At 45.9% G+C, this 23,531-nt stretch overlaps 1 protein-coding gene across 3 annotated transcripts in view; it reads right to left on the reverse strand.

Moving 5' to 3' along the window:
• XIAP (X-linked inhibitor of apoptosis) overlaps positions 1-19,983 on the reverse strand; it is a 90,331-nt gene extending 70,348 nt beyond the window's left edge. The window contains exons 1-2 of one of the 3 annotated variants that reach the window (XM_068251181.1): positions 19,879-19,983; positions 19,258-19,414 (exon numbers count right to left, since the gene is read on the reverse strand). The gene's annotated coding sequence lies outside the window, so the exon portion shown is untranslated. The remainder of the gene's footprint in view (positions 1-19,257; positions 19,415-19,878) is intronic. The other 2 variants (XM_068251176.1, XM_068251175.1) reach the window with 2 other exon arrangements.
• Between the last annotated feature and the right edge of the window lie 3,548 nt (positions 19,984-23,531).

A 23,531-nucleotide genomic window follows, 5' to 3' on the forward strand; every position in this document is an offset into this window, starting at 1 on the left:
CTCGTTCACAAAGCCTCCTAAACCTTTGTCCTACTGGTAAATCAGTGACCATCATTTCTAGACCTATGACTGTAAGACTAGTTGAGAATTGGTCATGATGGTTTTTAAAATGGCGGGGAACACTATGGCCCTATGCACCATCCTCTATTCTTCTTCTGTGCTCTCCAAATCTTTCCCGAAGCGGCCTGGTGGTTCTTCCTACATAATGTGTCGGACAGCTGCATGATAACAGGTATACCACATAAGTGGACGAGCAAGTAATAAATTGGTTCAATGTGATCTTGATGTCGTTAACCAGGGTTTCTTTAGCCTGGTGTTTCATAAAACTGCAACATTTGCAGCATGGATTTCCACGTTTGTAGTTTCCCTTAATGTGGAACAGTGTGGATTTTGGGGCTGTTTCTTCTGCTAGCCCAACATCACTCTTGGCTATTTCGTTTTTGAGAGACTTTGCTTTGCAGAAGATGGTTCTCGGTCGTTCTGTAAGCCTATGTTCTAAAATCGGGTCCCTCATGAGTAAATGCCAGTTTGAACTGATGACATGTTCAATTTCTTTGGCTTTAGTGTTGTAGTTCATCACGAAACTTGAACCCCAGTTGTTCCCCTCCTTTGCTCTGACTGCCAAAAGGTCTTTTTTCAAACTATGTTCTCGCTTTCTTGAGATCCATTTTTTTGTGATGGCAACTTACTAATTATGCACTTATAGTGTGTGTGTGTGTGTGTGTGTGTGTGTGTGTGTGTGTGTGTGTGTGTGTGTGTGTGTGTGTGTGTGTGTGTGTGTGTGTGTGTGTGTGTGTGTGTGTGTGTGTGTGTGTGTATACACGCATACATACAGTGGGCTGCAACAGTATTCAGCCCCCTTGAAGTTTTCCACATCTTGTCACATTACTGCCACAAACATGCATCAATTTTATTGGAAGTCCACGTGAAAGACCAATACAAAGTGGTGTACCTGTGAGAAGTGGATCGAAAATCATACATCATTCCAAACATTTTTTACAAATAAATAACTGCAAAGTGGGGTGTGCGTAATTATTCGGCCCCCTGAGTCAATACTTTGTAGAACCACCTTTTGCTGCAATTACAGCTGCCAGTCTTTTAGGGTATGTCTCTACCAGCTTTGCACATCTAGAGACTGAAATCCTTGCCCATTCTTCTTTGCAAAACAGCTCCAGCTCAGTCAGATTAGATGGACAGCGGTTGTGAACAGCAGTTTTCAGATCTTGCCACAGATTTTCGATTGGATTTAGATCTGGACTTTGACTGGGCCATTCTAACACATAGCTATGTTTTGTTTTAAACCATTCCATTGTTGCCCTGGCTTTATGTTTAGGGTCGTTGTCCTGCTGGAAGGTGAACCTCCGCCCCAGTCTCAAGTCTTTTGCAGTCTCCAAGAGGTTTTCTTCCAAGTTTGCCCTGTATTTGGCTCCATCCATCTTCCCATCAACTCTGACCAGCTTCCGTGTCCCTGCTGAAGAGATGTACCCCCCCGAGCATGATGCTGCCACCACCATATTTGACAGTGGGGATGGTGCGTTCAGAGTGATGTGCAGTGTTAGTTTTCTGCCACACATAGCGTTTTGCATTTTGGCCAAAAAGTTCCATTTTGGTCTCATCTGACCAGAGCACCTTCTTCCACATGGTTGCTGTGTCCCCCACATGGCTTGTGGCAAACTGCAAACGGGACTTCTTATGCTTTCTGTCAACAATGCCTTTCTTCTTGCCACGCTTCCATAACAGCCAACTTTGTACAGTGCATGACTAATAGTTGTCCTATGGACAGAGTCCCCCACCTGAGCTGTAGGTCTCTGCAGCTCATCCAGAGTCACCATGGGCCTCTTGACTGCATTTCTGATCAGCGCTCTCCTTGTTCGGCCTGTGAGTTTAGGTGGATGGCCTTGTCTTGGTAGGTGTACAGTTGTGCCATACTCCTTTCATTTCTGAATGATCGCTTGAACAGTGCTCCGTGGGATGTTCAAGGCTTTGGAAATCTTTTTGCAGCCTAAGCCTGCTTTAAATTTCTCAATAACTTGATCCCTGACCTGTCTTGTGTGTTCTTTGGACTTCACAGTGTTGTTGCTCCCAATATTCTCTTAGACAACCTCTGAGGCCCTCACAGAGCAGCTGTATTTGTACTGACATTAGATTACACACAGGTGCACTCTATTTAGTAATTAGCACTCATCAGGCAATGTCTATAGGCAACTGACTGCACTCAGATCAAAGGGGGCCGAATAATTATGCACACACCACTTTGCAGTTATTTATTTGTAAAAAAAAGGTTTGGAATCATATATGATTTTCATTCCACTTTGTGTTGGTCTTTCATGTGGAATTCCAATAAAATTGATTCATGGTTGTAGCAGTAATATGACAAAATGTGGAAAACTTCAAGGGGGCCGAATACTTTTGCAACCCACTGTATATACATACATACATACATACATACATACTTTTTTATGAAATGTGCACTTATATGCTTTAAGGGCAACCCTCCTGTAACACCCCCCTGAGTAGAGGTCCCGTTCACTTTAATATGGATACACTCCGTGTTCCAAAGGGTCGTCTTCCCTTTTAAGCCATTTGTTGTTACAGTTTCCTAGGCAACGAGTGCTGCACCACGTAACATTCCTTGCCGTTTCACAGATCCAGCCCGTTTCACCATGGCAACGAAATGCCGATGACGCGGCATCCGTTGCCAAATACAGGCGCACGATCAGGGATCCGCCCGGTCCCTCGCAGTGTCTCCCGACATAGCAACACTGGTTGCTCCGGAGACAGAGGACACAAGGCGCCCCTCCAATCCAACACACCCACATGCCTGAACATAACATCCACCCACAGCACGTCACGATCCCTCCCCCAACCGCATGACATCGCTACCCATGTGATCCATACGGCATTTCGGGCTGCCCCACGACCTGACGTGGACCAATAGACAGAGTCCATGATCGGGTCACTATAGTTACTAGTCACAGCTACGGCCCGGACTCGCTTCAGCGCTGCACAGACTCCAGGAACATAAGGTGAGAGGGTCGTGAAGGACACTCTTCATTTCTATTTTAAACCTCTTTTAATCCTTAGGCTTGTTGCTACATATCTCTGGCATCAGACACAGCCTGCACTTGCCTCAAGTTTATGATATATGGCAGACAGTTTCCATAGGTCTTTTTGGTAAAGGACCTTGGGTTCCCGACCTCAATTTAACTTACCACCAAAGTATATATAATACACCTCGTGTGCCAGCCAGTGACTTACTTGACAAAGGCGTGGACATGCCGAAACGCATCGTGAGGTCACTGGCACACAGACAACGACAGGAGGCACCCCGTCCACACCATCTGGGACAACCCCCGCTGCTGGCCACAGAGGAGGAGTTGGTTGCCCGCTGGAGGTCTTTTATGGGTTTAACCCATGATAAGCTGATTTTACAGTGGGTTGCAAAAGTATTCGACCCCCTTGAAGTTTTCCACATTTTGTCACATTACTGCCACAAACATGCATCAATTTTATTGGAATTCCACATGAAAGACCAACACAAACTGGTGTACACGTGAGAAGTGGAACGAAAATCATACACGATTCCAAACATTTTTTTTACAAATAAATAACTGTAAAGTGGTGTGTGCATAATTATTCGGCCCCCTTTGATCTGAGTGCAGTCAGTTGCCTATAGACATTGCCTGATGAGTGCTAATGACTAGAGTGCACCTGTGTGTAATCTAATGTCAGTACAAATACAGCTGCTCTGTGAGGGCCTCAGAGGTTGTCTAAGAGAATATTGGGAGCAACAACACCGTGAAGTCCAAAGAACACACAAGACAGGTCAGGGATCAAGTTATTGAGAAATTTAAAGCAGGCTTAGGCTACAAAATCGATTTCCAAAGCCTTGAACATCCCACGGAGCACTGTTCAAGCGATCATTCAGAAATGGAAGGAGTATGGCACAACTGTAAACCCACCAAGACAAGGCCATCCACCTAAACTCACAGGCCGAACAAGGAGAGCGCTGATCAGAAATGCAGTCAAGAGGCCCATGGTGACTCTGGACGAGCTGCAGAGATCTACAGCTCAGGTGGGAGACTCTGTCCATAGGACAACTATTAGTCATGCACTGTACAAAGTTAGCCTTTATGGAAGAGTGGCAAGAAGAAAGCAATTATGAACAGAAAAGCATAAGAAGTCCCGTTTGCAGTTTGCCACAAGCCATGTGGGGGACACAGCAACCATGTGGAAGAAGGTGCTTTGGTCAGATGACACAAAAATGGAACTTTTTGGCCAAAATGCAAAACGATATCTGTGCCGGAAAACTAACACTGCACATCACTCTATACACACCATCCCCACTGTCAAATATGGTGGTGGCAGCAGCATCATGCTTGGAGGGTGCATCTCTTCAGCAGGGACAGGGAAGCTGGTCAGAGTTGATGGGAAAAAGGATGGAGCCAAATACAGGGCAAACTTGGAAGAAAACCTCTTGGAGACTGCAAAAGACTTGAGACTGGGGCGGAGGCTCACCTTCCAGCAGGACAACGACCCTAAACATAAAGCCAGGGCAACAATGGAATGGTTTAAAAGAAAACATATCCATGTGTTAGAATGGCCCAGTCAAAGTCCAGATCTAAATCCAATCAAGAATCTGTGGCAAGATCTGAAAAATGCTGTTCACAAACGCTGTCCATCTAATGACTGAGCTGGAGCTGTTTTGCAAAGAAGAATGGGCAAGGATTTCAGTCTCTAGTTGTGCAAAGCTGGTAGAGACATACCCTAAAAGACTGGCAGCTGTAATTGCAGCAAAAGGTGGTTCTACAAAGTATTGACTCAGGGGGCCGAATAATTACGCACACCCCTCTTTGCAGTTATTTGTAAAAAAAATTTGGAATGATGTATGATTTTCAATCCACTTCTCACATGTACACCACTTTGTATTGGTCTTTCACGTGGAATTCCAATAAAATTGATGCATGTTTGTGGCAGTAATGTGACAAAATGTGGAAAACTTCAAGGGGGCCGAATACTTTTGCAACCCACTGTATATTGCTTTCTAGTAAGTGGATTTTTATCTTGCGTGTTTTTTGCAAATTAAAGAAGGTTAATACACTATGGAGCGCTCCTCCGCTTTTCTCTTTTTTATATTTTTCTAACCACAGTCCATCCCTTCATCCGGGGAGGAGGAGCGGCTGAAGTACTGTATTGTTTACCGCACCTGTTTTGAGTAGCGCAAGATTACACATCTCTTCTCTTTCTTTACTAGGTTGACACAGGTCTTCTGAGGGATTTTGGCCCATTCTTTCTTTGCAACTATTTTAGCTGGTCCAAATTGCATGGTTTCTTTGCATGGACTTTCACTGTGAGCAGACACCACAGATTCTCAATGAATGCGGTCTGAGCTCTGCACGGGCCACTCCAGGATCTTGGTTTTAGTAACCTTGAGGAACTGTTGGACTAATTTAAATGTATGCTTTGAGTCATCTTGGTAGAAAATCCAGCGACGACGTAAGCATAGTCTATAAACAGATTTCTGCATATTATCCCTCAAAATGTAAACATAATATTTTTTTCATGATGCCTTGCACCCAAACAGCCCCATAGCATGATGCTCCCATGTTTAAACATTTACCCATGTTTGTGGGAACTGTGTTCCTAGGGTTGAAGGCCTCTCCCTTTCTTTGCCAAACATAATCAACATCAGTGTGCCAAAACCGTTCCAGTTTATTTAGTCTCATCAGGTCAAAGCACAGACTTCCAAAACTCATCTTTACCTTTCAAATGTTCACGGGCAAACCTTAGTTTGGCTGTGATGGGCCTCTCTTCGAGTAAAGGGGTTCTTCTGGGATGATTGCCCTTAAGCCCACTATTTTTCTCTACAGAGTTCTAGAAATCTTGCGCTTATGGCCAGGGCCAGATTTGTTTCTTACAGAATTTGTATCCTTGTACCTAGCATTGATGCAACGTACAGCAGTTATAGACACTGTGAATCACTTGGAAATAACAGTGTAGTCTTCCCCCTTATAATAACCTCTATCTTCTTTCTGAGCTCAAGATGGATGATGACAAAAAAAAAAAAAAAAAAAACACACAACACATGGCAGCAGCAATCAGAGACCACCAACAGAAAGCTCTGTTGGTGGGAAGAAAAGGGGGCAAGATTTATTTGGGTGCTAAGTTGTATGACCGAGTAATAAACTGTTAAAGCTGCGCAGTGCTAAATTGTAAAAAAATCGCCTGGTCACTAGGGGAGTGTAAGCCAGTGGTCCTAGAGTGGTTTAAAGGAATATCAAGAAGTTTTAAATCAGGATGATACCATTTATTGGCTAACTAAAAATGAATAAAAATAAGCAAGCTTTCGGCCTTGCAGCCTTCGTCGGGCTTACATCCTGTTCAAGGAATATGAGCACCATAGTTGTGAAATGAATCAAACAAACTTCCCACCAAAGGAAAGCTGTAAATTATGTGGTCTTTGAGGGAGGGGGGCAGCAAGCATTTACATAACTTGGGGGCTGCACCCCTAGCCCCCTGTCTATATGCTGGGCTCCATTTTGCTTCCTGCACTGCAGAGGAAGCAACTTGTACTGGTCGGGGTGATGTCACACATCTCCGTCTGCTACAATGCATGCCAGGTGTAAGAACACAGAAAATTTTAGTGTACATACTGTCCCTCGGTATTGTCCCTGTATGTAACAATTGTAGCAGTGGTAGCCACGGTAATATTCACGTGACCCGATGGTGCCCGCGGTGGTTCCTCTCTGTCGTCCTCCTCTGGTGCCTGCACTCTGTCCTGCTTCTCTAACAAGATGTAATTAAGCTGCTGCAGCCACGGGCATCACTCACCGTCCTTGGAGCCGCACGAGCAGCCACTCTCTAGTGCTGGTCGCATCTATAATGACGCGACCAAGAAGTACCGGCATTAGAGGGAAGACGTGAGAGACCAACGGCTGCTTGTGCGGCTCCAAGGACGGTGAGTGATGCCCGCGGCTGCAGCAGCTTACTTACATCTTGTTAGAGAAGCAGGAAAGAGCGCAGGGCACCAGAGGAGGACGACACAGAGAGGAACCACCACGGGCACCATCGGGTCACGTGAGTATTACCGTAGCTACCACTGCTACATACAGGGACACAGAGGACAGAAGAAGGACACAAGGGGGTAACGGGGGGGGGGGGGACTTAAGGGGGCCACGGGACGGACGGACTTAAGGGGGCCACTGGGGGGGGGGGGGGAAGGGGGGCACTTAAGGGGGGCCACAAGGCGGGGAGGGGGGACTTAAGGAGGCCACAGGGGGGGGGGGGGACTTAAGGAGGCCACAGGGGGGGGGGGGGACTTAAGGAGGCCACAGAGGGGGGGGGGGGACTTAAGGAGGCCACGGGGGGGGGGGGGGGGGGACTTAAGGAGGCCACGGGGGGGGGGGACTTAAGGAGGCCACGGGGGGGGGGGGGGGACTTAAGGAGGCCACGGGGGGGGGGGGGACTTAAGGAGGCCACGGGGGGTGGGGGGGACTTAAGGAGGCCACGGGGGGGGGGACTTAAGGAGGCCACGGGGGGGGGGGGGGGGGCTTAAGGAGGCCACGGGGGGGGGGGACTTAAGGAGGCCACGGGGGGGGGGGGGGACTTAAAGAGGCCACAGGGGGGGACACTTAAGGGAGGCCACAAAAGGGGACAGAAAGATGACACAAGGGGGGTTATAAGGAGGCCACAGAGGGGGACAGGCGGAGGCCACAAGGGGGGACAGGAGGAGGATAATAATTGGGGGAGAACATCTAGAAGACGCCCCTGGGCCACAGACACACCAGGTTTAGCATTTTCTTTTTTCCCTGGTTTTTGCCCTCTAAACTTAGGTGCATCTTATAGTCCGGAGTGTCTTATATTCTGAAAAATACGATAGAGATAGATATAGATATATACAGTGGGTTGCAAAAGTATTCAGCCCCCTTGAAGTTTTCCACATTTTGTCACATTACTGCCACAAACATGCATCAATTTTATTGGAATTCCACGTGAAAGACCAATACAAAGTGGTGTTCATGTGAGAAGTGGATCGAAAATCATACATCATTCCAAACATTTTTTACAAATAAATAACTGCAAAGTGGGGTGTGCGTAATTATTCGGCCCCCCTGAGTCAATACTTTGTAGAACCACCTTTTGCTGCAATTACAGCTGCCAGTCTTTTAGGGTATGTCTCTACCAGCTTTGCACATCTAGAGACTGAAATCCTTGCCCATTGTTCTTTGTAAAACAGCTCCAGCTCAGTCAGATTAGATGGACAGCTTTTTTGAACAGAAGTTTTCAGATCTTGCTACAGAGTCTCGATTGGATTTAGATCTGGACTTTGACTGGGCCATTCTAACACAGATATGTTTTGTTTTAAACCATTCCATTGTTGCCCTGGCTTTATGTTTAGGGTCATTGTCCTGCTGGAAGGTGAACCTCCGCCCCAGTCTCAAGTCTTTTGCAGTCTCCAAGTGGTTTTCTTCCAAGTTTGCCCTGTATTTGGCTCCATCCATCTTCCCATGAACTCTGACCAGCTTCCCTGTCCCTGCTGAAGAGATGCACCCCCCGAGCATGATGCTGCCACCACCATATTTGACAGTGGGGACGGTGCGTTCAGAGTGATGTGCAGTGTTAGTTTTCTGCCACACATAGCGTTTTGCATTTTGGCCAAAAAGTTCCATTTTGGTCTCATCTGACCAGAGCACCTTCTTCCACATGGTTGCTGTGTCCCCCACATGGCTTGTGGCAAACTGCAAATGGGACTTCTTATGCTTTTCTGTTAACAATGCCTTTCTTCTTGCCACTCTTCCATAAAGGCTAACTTTGTACAGTGCATGTCTAATAGTTGTCCTATGGACAGAGTCTTCCAACTGAGCTGTAGATCTCTGCAGCTCGTCCAGTGTCACCATGGGCCTCTTGACTGCATTTCTGATCAGTGCTCTCCTTGTTCAGCCTGTGAGTTTAGGTGGATGGCCTTGTCTTGGTAGGTTTACAGTTGTGCCATTCCATTTCTGAATGATCGCTTGAACAGTGCTCCTTGGGATGTTCAAGGCTTTGGAAATCTTTTTGTAGCCTAAGCCTGCTGTAATTTCTCAATAACTTGATCCCTGACCGTCTTGGACCTGTCTTGTGTGTTCTTTGGACTTCACGGTGTTGTTGCTCCCAATATTCTTTTAAGCCCCGTCTACACGAGGCGATCCGGCGGCTCGATTAGCCGCCGGATCGCCTCTTCCGCATCCCCCCCCCCCCCCCCACGTCCCCGCTCACCGGATTCGATTCCCCGCTTGTCCCCGCTGGTGCCGCTTATCTTTCGCTCGATTCCCTGCCATTGTCCCCTCGCGGGGAACGAGCAGGGAATCGGCGGTGGCAAGATCCGACCTGTCGGATCTTATCAATCGAGCCGCATCAGCGGCTCGATTGATAAGTAACATCGGCACGTCATCGGCACGTGTAGATGTAGCTTTAGACAACCTCTGAGGCCCTAACAGAGCAGCTGTATTAGTACTGACATTAGATTACACACAGGTGCACTCTATTTAGTCATTAGCACTCATCAGGCAATGTCTATAGGCAACTGACTGCACTCAGATCAAAGGGGGCCGAATAATTATGCACACACCACTTTGCAGTTATTTATTTGTAAAAAAAAAAATTTGGAATCATGTATGATTTTCGTTCCACTTCTCATGTGTACACCACTTTGTGTTGGTCTTTCATGTGGAATTCCAATAAAATTGATTCATGTTTTTGGCAGTAATGTGACAAAACGTGGAAAACTTTAACCCACTGTATATATACACACACACACACACCAATATGTGTGTATATACAGTGGGATGTGAAAGTTTGGGCAACCTTCTTAATCGTGTGATTTTCCTGTATAAATCGGTTGTTACGATAAAAAATGTCAGTTAAATATATCATATAGGAGACACACATAGTGATATTTGAGAAGTGAAATTAAGTTTATTGGATTTACAGAAAATGTGCAATAATTGTTTAAACAAAATTAGGCAGGTGCATAAAATCATGATTACCAAGGTTGCCCAAACTACTCCAGTCTGGGATTCGCACATTTTCTCAGCATGCGACAGACAGCTCCCTTCCCCCCTCAGCCTCACAAACTGCATCACATCACAGACAAGTTGAAACTGAGAGCAGAGAGTAAGGCTTTGTTCACATTGGCAAACGCGGACGGCCGTGCGTTCGGAACGCAACGCGTACGAAAGCACACCATCCGCGTTTGTATGCGTTGCGTGGCTGATCCCATTCACTGAAAGTGAATGGGACAGCCGTGCGTTTTAGGAAAAAATGCGTGCAGCATGCGTTCCCTGACCGCACAGGTCCAGAACGCATGCAGTGTGAACATCAGACAGTGCAGTCTATGCACTGTCTGATGCCATGCGTGTCGGCCTCCTGCACGCGTTCCTGTCAAGTCGAATCTGACAGGAATCTGATGAGTGCCACACACTAGGAACAGATTTCAAATAGATTTAAGAATGAAATCTATTGGAAATCGATCTAAGTGAATATGGGACCATTAGATCCAATACAACTCTATGGGCCATCGATCTGCTGCCAGTAGCAGATTAACCTAGATTTTACATCCTGTCAGATAGATCAAATCGATCGAAATCGGCCGCAAATCAATCGATTGATAGAATCGATTTCTGATCGATCAATTCCAAAACTTCTCTAATGCTTCCCTATACAACTTCCCACAAATTTGGTCATATCTTTACTAACTTCCCACTGTGGCAAATCCAGTCAGATTTCACACAAACATCTGATCTGCTGCATGCTTGTCCAGGGTCTATGGCTTAAAGTGTTAGGGGCAGAGGATCCCCCTAATACTGTTAGCCAATCTCTGTGATCAGAAAGTGTAAAAAGGAAGAAAAAAAAAAAGCGCTGGTCCTTAAAAGGACCAGAGCCATTGGTCCAAAAGGAGTTAAAAGGAATTAACTACAGTGGGATGCGAAAATGTGGGCAATAAACGTCATTTCACTTCTCAAATATCACTGTGTGTGTCTCCTATATGATATATTTAACTGACATAACAACCAACGATTTATACAGGAAAATCATGACAATTAACAAGGTTGTCCAAACTTTCGCATCCCACTGTATGTCAGCCTTCTTATTTCCTTCCCTTCAGGTGTGCTTTAACAAAAATGTGCTTAATGAGTATCTTTTTTTATCAGTTTTTTTTCTGATTGCCCTGAAAGGCCCAGTGCACACTGGGCGGATCCGCCGGCCGCATCCGCCTGAAAATCCGTATGGCTAATGTATCTCTATGGGTTGGTGCACACCGGCGGTTTGATGTTTTTAGCAAGCTGCAAACGTGCCTCTTGCTGCACGTTTGCGGTTTGCTTAAAACCTCAAACCGCCGGTGTGCACCAACCCATAGAGATACATTAGCCATGCGGATGCTGATGCGGCCGGCGAATCGCATCAAGATCCGCCCGGTGTGCTCTGGGATTAAACGCTTTCATCCGCACCCAAAACCGCTAGCGTTTTGTGGATCTGCTAGCGGTTTTGGTGTGCACTGGGCCAAACTTCTATTGGCTGATCCCTGGGAAGGGCATCCTCATTGATAAAATAGCAAGTAGTGGGAGGGGACCTTATAAATATGGCAACCTCCAAGCCCTCTCACTTCAAGTGTCTTTTAAGCTGGACATCCGACATCAGCAGGTAGAGAAGTATTGTAACTGATCCATCTGACACCAACAATCATGCTGTCATCAACCCTCCCCCTCATTTCTATATGTGGCACTTTTAACTGAAGCTTACGACTTGTATTTGTATGATTTTTAATAGTTCACTACGGACATGATTGTCTGATTAGGAACTATGCTTGTCTACAACTGTTCCCAATAAACTTCTCAGTGTGTGTACATGCACCTGCCTGAAAAACTAAAAAATTAAGATTATGTGGTCTTCTCAATTCAAAGATTGTATGTAATCTGTGGTACCAGGTTAGTTCCTCCAATAAACAGAACTGTACATAAAAATGCAAACCAACAAATAAAACACTTAAAATGATTCACAGAAAGGAACAAACATGTCCAGATATAAACAGGTTTGCCAACATAATTACAGCTATTGCATTTTACCGTAATTGTCAATACTTAGCATCAGGAAGAGAATGGAACACATGAACTGAATTATAGGATATTTCACCTGCTACCAGTGACTATCTATAAGCTCTGGACTCATCATACACATTTAATATTGCTGAGATCCATCTAAGTTTTCTTGTGTGACATGAAAGGCATACATAAGAACTGATGCATACATACAGTACACAGCCTAACAAACACAGCAGGCACTGTTCCTGGGGATTAAGCACAGTAAAATACACATAATAATGGCGCACCTACCGGTATTAGTGCGCACACTGTATACAGTCACCCACAATTTTTACTTCACAGCTTAAAAAAGCATATTAGAATATACTGCAAGGTAAAAAGTCGTTCTAGTTTACATGGTCAGCCAAGTCTGGGCAAACAAACCAGCTGATCATAATTGGCAGAGCAGTATAAACTGGCTTAACTAATGCTGGGCATACACAGACAGTTTATGCGCCGGTATCGAGCCAGCAGCTCGATGCCGACGCGTCACCGCTCGTCCGCGCGCATCGATTCCCGCGGGGATCGAGCGGGGAATGTATCCGGCGGGTCATCGGACTTGTCGGATATTATCAATCGAGCCATCAGCGGCTCGATTGATAAGGAAAAAAAACTTACCGTGTGTGCCTAGCATAACACTCTAAGGGCTGGTGCACACAAGAGCGGTTCTGGAGCGTTTTTTAAAACTCTTGCAGGGGGAAAACCGCTTGGCTAATGAAAGTGAATGGGATGGTGCACAACAGAGTGGTTCGTTTTTTCCACATACGCAAACTCGGGGGCTGCAGCAATTTTTAGATTTGTGAGGCGTTTCTGCCTCAGAAATGTATAGGTAAGTGGAAAACCGCTCTGAAAAACGCTAGATCAGGGTGGTTTTCCAGGCGTTTTTGTTACAGAAGCTGTTCAATAACAGCTTTACTGTAACAATATTTGCGATCTGCTACACAAAAATGCTCCAAAAAACGCTAGGCATGTTTAGAAAACGTCTCTAAAGACGCATAGAATCGCTCTGAAATCTGCTTCAAAAACCTCAAGCGTTTTGCAGATCTGCTAGAGGTTTTTGGTGTGCACTGGGTCTAACAGACATATACATCGGCTAACATATGTCTATTATAAATGGTAAATTATGTCCAAACATGGCAGTCACAATATAGTGATATGCCAGAACAAATAAGACACAAATTGTAATGTCAGAACATGTTAAATAAGTATATAGAACTACCACCAGGTTTACCATATCTAGTTGTCCAGCAGTGTGTGGGGTTATAGGTAATTTGTCAGGGTTGCAGCATGGTGCTGAGTCACAACTGATAGTTACAATCATATTTCTGCAACAGAAATACGATTACACATTCCACAAGCATCTGGACAGGACTGATCTGAGATCTGTACAATTAAACCCACTTACAATGTTTTGGAGGGACAGCATCCAGGGCTGTGGAGTCGGTCCAAAAATCCACCGACTCCGACTCCTCAGTTTAGGATTCCACCGACTCCGACTCCTCGACCCCGACTCCTCTAATTTGCATATTACAATTTTGTTGATTAAAAGTATGTAACATGAAATTCGTCTCTTAACTGCCAACGCTTAGAAATTTTACAAGACAACTGAAGTGAGAAGGATATGTAGACAACTATATTTATTCCCTTTAGACTAAAACTAGTCCTTGGTAAGAGTACTTGTAAAAGGTACAAACCGGAACAAAGAACATCTATCAGGCCCTAGGCAATGTAAGTGTGGGTACATGTAAGAATGATGTGCAGGTACTCTGCAGGGGAATGAGGAGATTGTAAACAGACAGCACCTCTGTGTTCAATGTGCACAGCATTCTCAGTGGATTCTCTGCAGCTCTGTGGGGAGTGCATATGTAGAGTATAGTACTACTGTGTAACAAAGTAAACCTGAGACAGATGAAATTAAAGTTTTATACATACCTGGGGCTTCCTCCAGCCGCCTTCAGGATAATCAGTCCCTCGTTGTCCTCCTCCACCACCTGGATCTTCTGCTATGAGTCCAGGTACTTGAGCCAGTCGGACGTAGTGCGCATGCACACACTCCGCCGCCAGGAGCTTACTACACCTGTGCAGCACTATTGCGCAGGTGCAGAATGTTCCTGGCTGTGGGAGCGGCATGCGGCCGGACATCGCTGACTGGCTGAATTACCAGGACTCATAGCAGAAGATCCGGGTGGTGGAGAACAGCGAGGGACTGATTAGCCTGAAGGAGGCTGGAGGAAGCCCCAGGTATGTATAAAACTTTACTTTTCATCCGTCTCAGTTACCCTTTAATTTGTAGTCACCAAACCAAATTTTAACAACATATCAAATTATTTGATTTTATCAGCAAAGGGAGTGCATACATTTGCATAAATCAGCATCAATGCAGAATTATTTCCATCTCGTTGACCATCTCTATTAGTGACACAGCTACACATCAGGCTTTATTCTTACAGCATAGATGTTATTTAGTATATATAAGAGATTCCTGTGTACACATCATATATACAGTCACAATCAGATATGTATATCTGACCTTAAAAATACGGGGACTGCTTTATTGAAGCAGCACAAGTAACTAATTTTGATTGGTTTATTTTATTTTTGTGGACTAAGCACAGCTATTACTGTATAGATACTGTATATATACATTATTTTTAATGACTATTATCTGAGAAATAGAACATTTTATCATATTTTCTATTTTAATTACAGTTACAAATTCATTAGGAGTCGGAGCATTTTTTCCCGACTCCGACTCCAGGCACCCAAAATTGTCCGACTCCATGACTCCGATTCCGACTCCACAGCCCTGATCTAAGCACCACAACTGTCCTTAGCCTAGGCTAATAACTGGTTCCCAAAACAATAACATTTTCAATAAAAATTATTAAATGTATAGAAAAATAGAATTTTTGTTCTTTTGAAAATAATGATCAAATTTCCCTTTTTTTTGCTATATTTCTCGATCAGCTGTGGTGGAAAATTCTGATCAGTTTTACTAAAAATTAATAGTCTGTGATCGGTTGATATTGTATCTATGCATTGAATTTTTTTCAGATTTTTTTGAATATCTTTTTCATAATTGTGGGAAAATCAAATCTCTCAAAAATTTCCATCATCCCCCCCCCCCCCCCAAAAAAAAAATTGATTATGATTGAATCTTAAACATGGTCTGTATTAAGAAAAAACGTCCCTGGGGAGTACTCACCTCAGGAGGGGGAAGCCTCTGGATCCTATTGAGGCCTCCCCCGTCCTCCTCTGTCCCACGGCAGCAGCGAATTAGCTCCCTGAATGGCAGGGATGTAAATATTGACCTTCCCGGGTTTGGCGCAGTATCGGCTCTCGGCTCGGAAATAGTCGATCCCAGTCAGGTCTGCTCTCGGAGACTTGCGCCTGCGCAGTAGAGTGGACTCGACTGGGATCGGCTATTTCCAAGCAGAGAACTGCAACAGTTCCACCCGCTGGAGACAGGGAAGGTAAATATTGCACAGCCTGACAAATTGTCGGCTGTGCCTCCCGAGGGGCAGACAGAGACCACCGTGGGACAGATGAGGAAGCCTCTACAGGATCCACAGGCTTCCCCCTCCCGAGGCGAGTCCCCCAGGGACATTTTTCTCTTTGAAGCATAACTGAAGCTGCATACACGGGGGAAAAAAAAAGTGGAGATACTCCAGTGTTCTCCCCAGAAAATTTTGTCCAGCCGGGTGGCATGAAAAAGTGGCCGGATGGGGCATGACTGGGGAGTGCAGGGGCGATGCTTCTCTGTGAAACTCTGCTTACAAACACAAGAAAAGGATAAGGAGGCGAGGCAATAACAGCTGGGTACTCACCAAAGTTAGCCAGGTGGAGAACACTGTACTCACCTATGGAGAGGCAAGCCTCTGGACCCCATAGAGCCTTCCCAGACCTTGTTTCATGCCAGGCCCCATGAAGGTTTTTGACCACCTTGGTCAAATACATCTTCAACTCTCCACTGGCAGTCTTCGGAAACAGTTGTGCCCCCGAGTACTTCAGAAGATAAGCAGATCCATACTGTGCACATGCGCGTCTGGGCTTGCGCTAGTGCAGTACAGATGTGCCTGTCTTCTAATATACCTTGGAAAGCACCCTCTCAAACTGATAGGTTGTAGTAAACTATGCCCACACTATTTCGGCCAATCACAACGCTCCGTGCTGTAGAGTGTGCTGTGATTGGAGAACTGTTTCCTATGAGGTTTCCTGCTGAGTCCCCTAAAGAAGACTACCATGTTTCAAGTGAACCTGAGATGAAGCACCCTCATGTACTTTAATATGTGGGAATATTAGAGAAAACACCTACCCTGCTATCTTTTTCATTCTTCACTGCTCAGCCTGCTTCTAATCAGCCTTGATAAAATCCCCGACTGAGCATTCAGTCTGGCTTTGCTCAGGAATCATTACAGCAGAGCCATAAGAGAGCAGGATTGGGCTTGAAAAGACATCAGAGAAGACAGACTCAGCTATAATGATTCCTGAGCAAAGCCAGGCTGAATGCTCAGTCAGGGATTTTATCAGGGCTGATTAGAAGCAGGCTGAGCAGTGAAGAATGAAACAGAGAGCAGGGTAGGCGTTTTCTCTAATGTTCCCACTGATATATATGGTAAAATACATGAGGGTGCTTTGTCTCTGGTTCACTTTAATATCGGAAAATAAAACAGTTCCACTTGTACAATGCAACAAAAATGTGCAGGATAAATAAATTATGTGCTTGGAGGGTGTATATCATTACTAAACTTTTTGGCATTTACTTTAGGGGTACCAGCAGAAAATCACATAGGGAAATTCAGCGAACATGTTTGGGTGGACAGCACCCACTCGAACTACTAGGTTTCCAATAGGTTGTAGTAAACTACGCCCACACTATTTGGCCAATCACCACACTTTGGGCTCTAGTATTTACAAAGCATTACCACATTCGGTAATGCTCAAAACAGCTGATTGTACAGATCCACCTTCCCAAGTCACTAAACCTGTTACCGCACAGAAAATCAGAGTTCCCGACTAGTGGGGTAAATTACCGTCTTGTGCGTTAATTACCTCAGGAAACATCAAGAAATGTCAATTCACAAAGATTTCCACATCTTATTTACCAGCCGAAAGTGTTCTGTATTTTCATCAGCTCAAAGCAGCCAATAACCTGCTCTCCCCATGCTGTCTCTGTGCGGTAACTTGACAGTCAGCCTCTGGGGAGAGCCAGGCAGCCAATAGGGAGAGCCACTCAGCCCGGAGCAGTGCTTTTCAGCGCTGCTAGATTTGGGCGCAGCCGGCGCCTCCATAGACTTCAATAGGAATCATTCCTATTGAAGTGCTCAGTGAGTAACGTCGGCTCCGTCAGAAGACAGAGCCGAAGTTGCTTAAAAACATAATAATTCGGCCTCCAGCAATCGCTGGAAGCCGAATTATTTCATTTCCCTACTATCCATGTCGGCCTGGAGGGGGAATAGTAATTAAATCGGCCCGGACTTGTGCAGAAGCAGGATCAGCTATATAACGCTGTATCCTGCGCCCAAGTCTACCGGCGCCGATTTCAAATGTACGCCACTCAGCCTGCTTCTCCCTGTGATTGGATGCGATAGGGATGCTGGTGGGTCTTTCAGTGTATCAAAGCAGAGACAAGCTACAACACTGCCAATATCCCTTTAGATGTGCAAATTTGTATTGCAGCATACAGAAGAGCTTCCCCTGGTGGCTGCAGCACATCTAAAGGGATGACAGTATGCTCTGTCTGGAAATCCTCCCAGTCACACACACAGCTCCCTGCTAGCAGGCTTGGTAAGTGAAACTTACCGACCAGGGCTTAGTGAATTGAGGAAGCTTATTTGGAAAATTACAGAACTTCTTGCTCATGGGAGAAAACTTTTGTGAATTAGGGAAAAAAAAAGTGTAAAATACTGCATGGGGTATTTTACCGAACTGCTTATTGTGAATAGAGCCCAATGTGCTGCAAAGGAGTGCTGTGATTGGAGAACTGTTTCCTATGACGTTTCCTGGTGGGTCCATTAAAGTAGACCATCACCTACTTTTTATTTTAAAACTAACCACAGGGTCTGCAAGCTAATTTCACAAAGCCAAAAACATGGTGGTGCCCACCTTATTCTTATAACCTTTTTACCAATATTCAAATTTATTACAAATTAACTGAGATGTGATTAAAACTTGACTCCCCCCCCCCCCCCCTTTTTTTCCCTACAAAATCTAATTACACTACTAACTAGTACACGGTTTGCACAGGGCTAATCAGATTCCGAAATCTGATTGCTATTTCCAGTTCCTGTAGGCATAAGAAAAATCATGACTCCATTTAGTTGTAATATAGGGCTGTCTATGGCAGAGCAGTGCTTTTCAGCTCTGCTAGATTTGGGTGCAGCCAGCGCCGCCATAGACTATAATGGGAATCACATCCATAGCGGCGCTCAGTGAGTAACGTCGGCTCCGTCAGAAGACGGAGCCGAAGTTGCTTAAAAAAACACAATAATTCGGCCTCCAGCAATCGCTGGAAGCCGAATTATATCATATATATAATTATATCATTCCCCACTATCCATGGCCTGGAGGGGGAATAGTAATTAACATGTTGTGTAGAAGCAGGATCAGCCATATAACAGCTGTATCCTGCGCCCAAGTCTACCGGGGCCGGGCACCGATTTCATATGTATGCGTCTGTAGAACCAGAAGAGAGGAATATGAAACTGAGAACTAGGAAGCTAACATGACCAAACCATGTGGGTATTTCTAATGCAGAACTAAAAAGGCTTTGGTAAGTTGTGAAAGAAGAACATCCACACCCATGTGTGCTTTTCTCTGAAACTATGTTCAGCAAGCTGTTTGCATATTAATCTGAAGGCTAAACACCAATGCAATTACACTATAAACAGGGAATGTCCACAATGGAATATGAAAATGGATTATTATTAGGCTGAAACGGCCTACCTAGAAGGCGTTCTGACAGTGCTGTGTTTACTGCACACATGTAGACAGGACATTGCATAGAAGGGCATATGCCTCCTTATCAATGCATAATATGGGAAGTGAAGCATTCCTATCACTAGAATTAGCATGGTCACCAGATAACATGGAAACACACAATATCACTGCAGTGCAGCCGGTAAAAAGACGTAACACTCACCAGGCACACAGATGACGATGGGATGCGGGAACTTCTTCCTTATTTTGGAGAAGCAGGAAGACTTTTCCTCTCACCCGGATGTATAATGCTAATCTCACAGATCCCATTCATGGCTGACACAGAACTATGCAGATGTAATAGTGACACCTAGTGGCTGCTAAAAAGAAAACAGGTCGTGTAACAACAAACGTGGAGGAACCTTGAATATTATATCTCAGGATTACATATTGCCTAGCAAGCTCATGGTGAACCAGAACTCCTAGGGGTGTGTTATGCTGGGAATACACTGTTCGTTTTTGAGGCAGATAGATGGTTAGATAGACAATTTCTGACATGTCTGATCTACCGTTCGATTGTTTTGCCGCTCGATTCCTGTTAAAAATGAATGGGACGAAGAGGCCTTCTCTGGCTGCAATCTGGGAGCTCTTCCATGGTCGAATCCCAATAGAACCCAAATTGGAAATCTTGCTCATCCCCTAATGATAGCATCCCTGAAGAACATTATTTCTCTTGCTAAATCCAAGACTTTAACTTCAATCCCGGGCCCTCTTACTCCTTTGCTTAAAGAAAACCTGAACTGAAAATTAAAATTAAAAATAAGCATACACAAGTCATACTTACCTTCCATGTAGTCTTCTCCTCAGTGTCTTTCTCCTGTCCCGTGTCCTGTTTGTTCACTGGGATCAAGGGAATTTTCAGTCCTCCATTTTGAAAATGGCAATTACCCTTAACAGCTTTCTGGTCAGCACACAGTTAAACTGTAACATTGCCCACTTGAGCCATAGGGAAACATGGACATTTACCTGGTACATCAGTTTTCCTCTCAGCTATAACTGACAACAACTGATATTTTTCAGACAGCAACTGATATATTTCAGATCTGACAAAATATTGTCAGAACTGGAAGGGATTATTGCCAGAAGAAAATGGTGAGCTTCTGAGAGGAACTGATGGCAAGGTAACTATGTAATGTTCATTTGAAGTTACCTCATGTTCTCTTTAACAATCCCCACTTCCCTCCAGGCATCTCACCCTCCTTTCTTTCCAACCTTCGCAAAACAGAAATATAGTTCTAAAAGATATTACTTCTAACGGCCAGTGTAAGTCTCGAGAGGACCTTGCCCTCCTCACTGTTGGTGGCAATATCCCTATGTGGGTATTCTTTCAAATTCGGAGCTTTTTTAACTGTATATCCAGAAAAGCAAACTTACGGATGCCTCTCTCACCCTTTGAACTAAAAGCCACTGCTCAAAAACCGGTCAGACACTCACTCTCCCTCATCTACAACCTCCTAACTTCAGCCCCCACCACGGAGGAGTTAGGACCATTCCAACATAAATGGGAGTCGTAACTGCAAAAGAGCTTAACCCAAGAATCACGGCATAAAATTTACACTCTCACTCATAAAGCATCTTTAAATGTAAATATCCAAGAACAAGGGTACAAAATTCTCTCGCACTGGTATAGAACCCCTTCCTTCCTACACCAAGCTAAACTACTTCCATCCAGTGAGTGCTGGAGATGCCATTCTCAGGGAGGAGACTTACTTCACATTTTTTGGTCATGCCCAGTCCTAACCTCATTTTGGCACAAGGTTCACACTCTGAGTAACTTTCCTCCATGTCTATTCCCTTTTCCCCAGAGATGTTTTTACTCCACGCCACCTCAGTACCAATTTACTTTTCCTGGACCAAACATGGCGGCTTACCTATGGGTATTGGCTTCGCCCCCTAACCCCGATAGGACAGTTCATCTATAAGTTTTTAGCACCTACCCCCTCCAGCCATTCTTTTTTTCTGTCCTCGAATGGACAGTTTCCTCTATTAGGTTCAGTGCAGTTTCTAGGCTAAAATGCACCCAGGGCGAGGGTGTAAAAATTGCGCCCCCCCCCCCGGAGCAAGGTATGGGTGCCCGCAGTATAGGTTAGCCAGGTCTAGTTTCACTTAGTATAGGTCCCCCCAGTATAGGTAGCCAAGAATAGGTACCCCAGTATAGGTAGCCGGGCATAGGTGAGCCAGTATAGTTGCCCCCGCTATAGGTTAGCCAGGTAGGTGCCTCCAGTATAGGTAGCTAGTATAGTTGCCCCCAGTATAGGTTAGATAGGCAGGCGCCCCCGGTATAAGTTAGATAGGTAGGTGCCCCAGTACAGGTTAGCTAGGTGGGTGCCTCTAATATAGGTAGCCAGAATAGTTGCCCCCAGCATAGGTTAGATAGGTAGGTGCCCCCAGTATAGGTCATTTAGGTAGGTGTCTCCAATATAGGTAGCCAGTATAGTTGTCACCTGTATAGGCTAGCTAGGTAGTTAGGTGCCCCCAATACAGGTTAGATAAGTGCCCCCAGTATAGGTTAGATAAGTAGCTGCCCCCCCAGTATAGGTTAGATAGGTAGCTGCCCCCCAGTATAGGTTAGATAGGTAGGTTCCCCTCAGTATACGTTAGATAGGTAGGTGCCCCCCAGTATAGGTTAGATTAGGTAGCTGCCCCCCCTTCCAGTATAGGCTAGATTAGACAGGTGCCCCCCAGTATAGGTTAGATAGGTAGCTGCCCCCCAGCATAGGTTAGATTAGGTAGGTGCCCCCCAGTATAGGTTAGATAGGTAGCTGCCCCCCAGTATAGGTTAGATAGGTAGCTGCCCCCCAGTGTAGGTAAGATTAGGTAGGTGCCCCCTAGTATAGGTTAGATAGGTAGTTGCCCCCCAGTGTAGGTTAGATTAGGTAGCTGCCCCCCAGCGTAGGTTAGATTAGGTAGGTGCCCCCCAGGATAGGTAGCTGCCCCCCAGTGTTGGTTAGATAGGTAGCTGCCCCCCAGTGTAGGTTAGATTAGGTAGGTGCCCCCCAGTATAGGTTAGATAGGTAGCTGCACCCCAGTGTAGGTTAGATTAGGTAGCTGCCCCCCAGCGTAGGTTAGATTAGGTAGGTGCCCCCCAGGATAGGTTAGATAGGTAGCTGCCCCCCAGTGTAGGTTAGATTAGGTAGGTGCCCCCCAGCGTACATTAGATTAGGTAGGTGCCCCCCAGGATAGGTTAGATAGGTAGCTGCCCCCCAGCGTAGGTTAGATTAGGTAGGTGCCCCCCAGGATAGGTTAGATAGGTAGCTGCCCCCCAGCGTAGGTTAGATTAGGTAGGTGCCCCCCAGCGTAGATTAGGTAGGTGCCCCCCAGGATAGGTTAGATAGGTAGCTGCCCCCCAGCGTAGGTTAGATTAGGTAGGTGCCCCCCAGGATAGGTTAGATAGGTAGCTGTCCCCCATAATAGAGGGGGGAAGCACCGTAGCCGCGGGGAGGGCAACCCTCCCTCTCCCGGGCCGCCCTCCATGCTCCCGTCTCAGATGTATAGTGAGCAGCAGCAGCCAGGGAGGGAGCGCTGTATACAACATACCTCCCTGGCTCCAAGCGCTGCTCTCTCGTCGCCGGTCTTCTCCCTTCTGCCTACACGCGTATACATACGCTGCTTCCGGCTAAACAGGAAGCAGCGTGTGTATAAGCGTGTATGCAGAGAGAAGAAGACCGGCGGCGAGAGAGCAGCGCTTGGAGCCAGGGAGGTATGTTGTATACAGCGCTCCCTCCCTGGCTGCTGCTGCTCACTATACATCTGAGGGGGGAGCACGGAGGGCGGCCCGGGAGAGGGAGGGAGAGGTCGGGTTGCCCTCCCCGCGGCTACGGTGCTTCCCCCCTCCATTACAGCGCCCCCCTCCCAACAGCGCTCCGGGCGGTGGCACGCCCCGCACGGGGCTAGAAACGGGCATGATTAGGTTGTGCTGATGTTTTCTTTGTTTTTATTTGTTTTAGGTTCTTTTATTTTCCTCTCTCCCCTTAAGTGTTTTACCTGAGCGGGTTCAGCCTCTTCCTCCTGGTTGCAGCGCCTCTAGCCCTTAAACAGGGCGAACGGCGACTCTTGGGTGCATTGCAGCCTTCGGCTGCTGTGGGGGCTGCCCTTATAGAAGATGGCGCCGCTGGACCCCTCCGCATTGTGTCCTGCGCAGAGCAGCGCTGGAAGTCTCGCGAGAGGGGAGATTTCGCGCTGGCAAGCGCTGATTGGCTGAGGGGAGTGTTTTAGGGCTCCAGGAAGTGCCAGAGCGGTGGATGCATGCTGATGCCGGCGTGATAGCGGTGGGTGGCGTGTTTCTGCGCTGGTACCACGCTGTCTGCCTGAACTTGCACCGGAGAGTCTGGACTGCTGTTCCCTATTCTGGTCTGCTGGATGCAGGTATGCAATTTTCCTTATTTGAGGCTGATGTTTTCGGATGATTGTTAATAGCTCTATCTATCTTTCTCTTAA

Source organism: Hyperolius riggenbachi, chromosome 8, assembly GCF_040937935.1.
Source record: "Hyperolius riggenbachi isolate aHypRig1 chromosome 8, aHypRig1.pri, whole genome shotgun sequence".
Classification (NCBI taxonomy): Eukaryota; Metazoa; Chordata; class Amphibia; order Anura; family Hyperoliidae; genus Hyperolius; species Hyperolius riggenbachi.